The sequence below is a fragment of the Wyeomyia smithii genome, chromosome 3 (genome assembly GCF_029784165.1).
Source record: "Wyeomyia smithii strain HCP4-BCI-WySm-NY-G18 chromosome 3, ASM2978416v1, whole genome shotgun sequence".
NCBI classification, from domain to species: Eukaryota; Metazoa; Arthropoda; class Insecta; order Diptera; family Culicidae; genus Wyeomyia; species Wyeomyia smithii.
In genome coordinates this window covers 195,474,821-195,481,851 of record NC_073696.1, presented here as the reverse complement: position 1 = coordinate 195,481,851, position 7,031 = coordinate 195,474,821, and positions in this window count along the sequence as shown.

The following is a 7,031-nucleotide window of genomic DNA, read 5'->3' as shown; positions in this document are numbered from 1 at the left end:
CTGGGTAATTCTTCAGGTCAAAAATCATTTCAACCCTTTAGTGCGCCTTGTATTTATCACCTTTTCACCTAACTTCGGTAATTGCGGGTCCACTCTGACTCTCCAGAAGAGGTGAGCATAGGTAGTTTCTGCCTCCACTTCCACGATCGCGGCGTCTTCCTTTGGACCACTGCCTCGTTTGCTTTTTCATTACTTCATTTTTGCCATCGTTCTTCTTCTGTGTCTTCTCGCCAATTTTGCACAAGATAGTCTTTCACTTTACGCTTCCACTACTTTCATATCTCTCTTATGCTCTTTGATTTTTTTCTGTTTCTGTTTCTGTCTGTCTGTCTGTCTGTCTGTCCGTCTGTCTGTCTGTCTGTCTGTCTGTCTGTCTGTCTGTCTGTCTGTCTGTCTGTCTGTCTGTCTGTCTGTCTGTCTGTCTGTCTGTCTGTCTGTCTGTCTGTCTGTCTGTCTGTCTGTCTGTCTGTCTGTCTGTCTGTCTGTCTGTCTGTCTGTCTGTCTGTCTGTCTGTCTGTCTGTCTGTCTGTCTGTCTGTCTGTCTGTCTGTCTGTCTGTCTGTCTGTCTGTCTGTCTGTCTGTCTGTCTGTCTGTCTGTCTGTCTGTCTGTCTGTCTGTCTGTCTGTCTGTCTGTCTGTCTGTCTGTCTGTCTGTCTGTCTGTCTGTCTGTCTGTCTGTCTGTCTGTCTGTCTGTCTGTCTGTCTGTCTGTCTGTCTGTCTGTCTGTCTGTCTGTCTGTCTGTCTGTCTGTCTGTCTGTCTGTCTGTCTGTCTGTCTGTCTGTCTGTCTGTCTGCCTGCATGCCTGCCTGCCTGCCTGCCTGTCTGTCTGTCTGTCTGTCTGTCAGTCTGTCTGTCTGTCTGTCTGTCTGTCTGTCTGTCTGTCTGTCTGTCTGTCTGTCTGTCTGTCTGTCTGTCTGTCTGTCTGTCTGTCTGTCTGTCTGTCTGTCTGTCTGTCTGTCTGTCTGTCTGTCTGTCTGTCTGTCTGTCTGTCTGTCTGTCTGTCTGTCTGTCTGTCTGTCTGTCTGTCTGTCTGTCTGTCTGTCTGTCTGTCTGTCTGTCTGTCTGTCTGTCTGTCTGTCTGTCTGTCTGTCTGTCTGTCTGTCTGTCTGTCTGTCTGTCTGTCTGTCTGTCTGTCTGTCTGTCTGTCTGTCTGTCTGTCTGTCTGTCTGTCTGTCTGTCTGTCTGTCTGTCTGTCTGTCTGTCTGTCTGTCTGTCTGTCTGTCTGTCTGTCTGTCTGTCTGTCTGTCTGTCTGTCTGTCTGTCTGTCTGTCTGTCTGTCTGTCTGTCTGTCTGTCTGTCTGTCTGTCTGTCTGTCTGTCTGTCTGTCTGTCTGTCTGTCTGTCTGTCTGTCTGTCTGTCTGTCTGTCTGTCTGTCTGTCTGTCTGTCTGTCTGTCTGTCTGTCTGTCTGTCTGTCTGTCTGTCTGTCTGTCTGTCTGTCTGTCTGTCTGTCTGTCTGTCTGTCTGTCTGTCTGTCTGTCTGTCTGTCTGTCTGTCTGTCTGTCTGTCTGTCTGTCTGTCTGTCTGTCTGTCTGTCTGTCTGTCTGTCTGTCTGTCTGTCTGTCTGTCTGTCTGTCTGTCTGTCTGTCTGTCTGTCTGTCTGTCTGTCTGTCTGTCTGTCTGTCTGTCTGTCTGTCTGTCTGTCTGTCTGTCTGTCTGTCTGTCTGTCTGTCTGTCTGTCTGTCTGTCTGTCTGTCTGTCTGTCTGTCTGTCTGTCTGTCTGTCTGTCTGTCTGTCTGTCTGTCTGTCTGTCTGTCTGTCTGTCTGTCTGTCTGTCTGTCTGTCTGTCTGTCTGTCTGTCTGTCTGTCTGTCTGTCTGTCTGTCTGTCTGTCTGTCTGTCTGTCTGTCTGTCTGTCTGTCTGTCTGTCTGTCTGTCTGTCTGTCTGTCTGTCTGTCTGTCTGTCTGTCTGTCTGTCTGTCTGTCTGTCTGTCTGTCTGTCTGTCTGTCTGTCTGTCTGTCTGTCTGTCTGTCTGTCTGTCTGTCTGTCTGTCTGTCTGTCTGTCTGTCTGTCTGTCTGTCTGTCTGTCTGTCTGTCTGTCTGTCTGTCTGTCTGTCTGTCTGTCTGTCTGTCTGTCTGTCTGTCTGTCTGTACCGACATTACTAGTCGGTACGCATCATCACAGGAGTTGGCATCAAGGTCCCGACACAGTTATCTATAAGTTTCAGTGCGTCTTGAACTGTCCTACAGATCAGACGTTTTTTTCGGTTGCTTGTGGACTGGTCTTTGACTGCCTATAGCTTCAAAGTTTGTGTTTTATCAGTGTGTCTTTTAAAGACTACCTGAAAGTTATTTCCCATCAGTCTTTCTCAAGACTACCTACTTTTGAATTTAACATTTGTTTTAACTTTTTTCGTATCACCTGAAATGGCTGGACGGAAAAAGAAACCTCGCATCGCTGCGGGGGGTTACCTATTGTGGTAACTATTTCTTCTGAATTTAATATATTCAAAAAGGAACTTTCAACGTTTGTTTCTGACGTTAAAGTTACCTATCAAATTGGCCGTAGAGGTGAATGCCGCTTATTAGCCGACTCAGTAAAGGGTCGTGATCGTCTTGTTCAGTATTTAACTGACAAGATGTACAAATTTTTTACATATGACACCAAGAACGCCAAGCCGTTCAAGGTTGTCTTGAAAGGTCTCACCAACGATCAAACCGTTGATGAGATCAAACTTACTTTAACAGAATTACTTGGCATAGCCCCTACCCAAGTAATTCTAATTAAACAAAAATCACGAGGCGAAAACAGTCAGAGAACTGGAATTTCCCTTGTTAATTATTTAATTCATTTTAACCGCAATGAGGTTAACAACTTAAAATTTTTTGAAAAAGCACATGCTTTGTATAATGTGCGTGTAAAGTGGGAAACTTATAGGAAGTATGGCGGAGGTGAAAAGCATATCACCCAATGCCGTACTTGCCAACGTTATGGTCATGGTTCCAAATTCTGTAACATGGACCAAAAATGTCTTAATTGTGGAGACTCTTCTCACAAAAAGGACACATGTCCTGTGAAAGAGAGTAAAAATTTTCGCTGTGCGAATTGTAACGGCAACCATATGTCAAATTTTTATCAATGCCCAGTCCGTTTAGCAATTGTTAAGGCAAGGCAAGGTAAACAAAATTCAATTTCTCAATTAAAACCAACTTCAAAACAAAATTCTCCAAGCGTACCAGTGACGCATAGTTTACCTACTCCTTTGCATACCCGTTTAACTTATACACAGGTTACAGGTAGTTCGAACATTATACCGCCTAGTGTTGGTAGTTCGAAAATGACCGTTAATATGGGTAAGCAAAACACGCTAGAAAATAATTGTACAGCTATCACTCCAGCTAATATTGCTACCGAAAATATTTTTTCTAATGTCAACTGCCTGGGGCCTATTACGGCAGGTAAACTTTCTTTTTTGCAACAGGCAATGTTCGATCTTATGAACGCCATGTTGCAGGCAAAATCAATGTTTGAAGCCATTCAAATAGGCACAAATTTTACTATTAAAATTGTTTCTAATTTAAAATTTAGCAATGATTTTAAATTAAACAATTAAAATATTAAATTGGAATGCTCGCTCATTGAAGGCCAATGAGAATGAGCTTTTTAATTTTTTAACAGTAAATAATGTGCATATTGCAATTATTACTGAAACATTTTTGAAACCTAACATAAAATTAAAATATGATCCCAATTACGTGGTTCATAGATATGATAGGATTCAGGGTTCCGGCGGTGGAGTTGCAATTGTTATTCATCGCCGAATCAAACATCGTGCTCTTCCCCATCTTGAGACGAAAGTTATTGAAACTTTGGGAATTGAAGTTCAAACTGAACTTGGGATTTTATTTATTGCCGCAGCATATTTACCATTTCAATGCACACGCGAGCTCAAAAATCATTTTAAAGGTGATTTACAAAAACTCACCAGAAATCGTTCGAAATTTTTAACGCTAAACATCGTTCATGGAATAATTCTCAAAGTAATTCCAATGGCAAAATTTTATTCAATGATTGTTCTTCAGGATACTATTCTATTTTGTCTCCGAATAGTCCTGCATGCTTTTCTTCTGTAAGAAACCCTTCAACAATTGATTTGGTGCTGACAGATCAAAGTCATGTATGTAGTGATTTGATCACACATGCTGACTTTGATTCTGACCATCTTCCAATAACTTTTTCTTTATCACATGAATCAGTTTTAAACCCTATGAGCTCTGTTTTTAATTATAACAAAGCTAATTGGGAAAGATACAAAAATTATATTGAGAGAAATTTCAATAATGAGCTTGATTTGCAAAACGAAGTGAATATTGATTCCGCTTTGGAAGCATTAAAATGTGCAATTGTTGATGCCAGAAATTATTCTGTTCCAAAGGCTCAAGTGAAATTTGATTCACCAATAATTGACGAAAATCTTCAACTTCTAATTCGTTTGAAAAATGTCCGCAGACGTCAATATCAACGTTCTCGTGACCCTGTTTTTAAAACTATTTATAAAGATTTACAGAAAGAGATTAAACATAGATTTACTCTTCTGAGAAATCAAAATTTTGAGACTAAAGTTGAAAAATTGAAACCATATTCAAAACCATTTTGGAAGCTGTCGAAGATTCTTAAGAAACCTTCAAAGCCTATTCCAGTTTTAAAAGATGGTGAACGTTTTCTTGTATCCAATGAACAAAAGGCTCAAAGACTTGCTCAGCAGTTTGAGAGTGTTCATAACTCAAATTTGAATTTTGTGAGTCCAATTGAAAATGAAGTCACACGTCAATTTGATTTCATTTCTTCCCAGAATTTTTTACCTGCAGAAATAATTGAAACTAACTTGAATGAGATTAAATCAATTATTAAAAATTTCAAAAATATGAAAGCACCCGGTGACGATGGAATCTTTAATATACTAATCAAACATCTCCCTGAGAGCACAATGGATTTTTTAGTGAAAATTTTCAATTGCTGCTTCAAAATTGCATATTTCCCCAAATTATGGAAAAATGCAAAAATTACTCCCATTTTAAAACCGGATAAGAACCCAGCTGAAGTTTCAAGTTATCGACCAATCAGTTTGCTTTCTTCAATAAGTAAACTGTTTGAGAGAGTTATTCTTAACAGAATGATGTCACACATCAACGAAAATTCAATTTTTGCAAATGAACAGTTTGGATTTCGCCATGGGCATTCCACAACTCATCAATTGCTCAGAGTTACTAATATGATACGAGCTAACAAATCTGAAGGTTATTCCACTGGAGCTGCTCTTTTAGACATAGAAAAAGCATTCGACAGTGTTTGGCATAAAGGTTTGATTGCGAAATTGCAAACTTTTAATTTTCCAATTTTCCTAATCAAAATTTTAAAAAATTATCTTACTGATCGAACTCTGCAGGTTGTCTATCAGAATTCAAAATCTGATAGATTTCCTGTCAGAGCAGGTGTGCCTCAAGGTTCAGTCTTGGGTCCAGTCCTGTACAACATATTCACTTCAGATCTTCCTGATTTGCCTCCAGGATGCACAAAGTCATTGTTCTGCGATGACACAAGCATTTCCGTAAAAGGAAAAAGTCTTCGTGTCATATGCAGTCGATTGCAGAAAAGTTTAGATATTTTTTCTTCCTACTTGCAAAAGTGGAAAATCTCTCCCAATGCTTCTAAAACTCAAATGATAATTTTTCCGCATAAGCCTAGGGCTTCTTTCCTCAAGCCAAACAATAATCACGTTGTCAAGATGAATGGGGTTATTTTAAGTTGGTCCGACAAGGTTAAGTACTTTGGACTAATTTATGATAAAAAACTTATTTTCAAAGAGCACATTGAGAGTATACAAGCCAAGTGCATCAAATATACGAGATGTTTATATCCTCTCGTTAACAGGAATTCTAAACTTTGTTTAAAAAACAAACTTTTGATTTACAAACAAATTTTTAGACCAGCAATGCTTTATGCTGTACCGATCTGGTCAAGTTGCTGTTCAACAAGGAAGAAAACGCTCCAAAGGATTCAGAATAAAATTCTGAAAATGATTTTGAAGCGTCCTCCTTGGTTTGGTACACTCGAATTACATAGACTTACTGGTGTTGAACCATTAGAAGCTATGTCAAATAAAATTATTAACAATTTTCGACAAAAATCGTTGCAATCCTCAATTGCTACGATAAGCTCTCTTTATAGCCAATAAGTTAGCAATTAAGTTAGTTGTAAGTTTACTTCCCCTTTTCTGACAAGTAGGTTTAAATCCCTACGAATGATAAGTCCTAATTGCGAAAGCAAACAAATTCTAACAATTAAAATTACAAATTTCTAACAGTGTTGAGAAGTCACCATTCGTGATTGGACACACATACTCATTATTTACTAATATTTATCATAAATACTTAAGCTATAAGTTTGCTTAGCTTTATTCCCCGTTCAAATGCATCTCTTGCCGCCCGGAACGCCCTCTGGCGCTGCTCTCGGCTTGCTACGATGCTTGCTCTCTGGACGCGTCTCCTGGCCCGGAGACAACTAGCTCGGAGGATGCTAAGTTGCTCATTCCAGCAATAAACGACGTTTGTTCCTCGGATCCTGTTTTATGGGTATAGCTGCATCGAACTAGCCAATGCATTCGTCAGCTCATCCGCATTTTGGCAAAACGATCCGCCATCGATACGCAGAGCCTCAACAAAAAGGGTTTACGTCGAAAGCTTTCATCTTCACTTTCATTCGCATGATCTTGTTCTCTGTACTGCTACAGGGTTCTGTTGACCGATGCAGTAGCGAATCGTCTGGTGATCACTGAGTGTATACCCCTCACACACTCTCCAACTCGTGCTTGCCCTCAGCGACGGGCTGTAGAAGATGACGTCGACAATAGATTCCCGTCCATCTTTACGAAAAGTGCTTAGGGGCCATCCACATTCCACGTGGACAGCATTGGGGGGAGGGTCTGTGTAATGTCCACGGTCCATACAATTTTTTTAAAATATATACGGAGGGGGGGGTTGAAATCGTAAAGAATCTGTCCACGTGGTATGTGGATGGCCCCTTACGGCACCT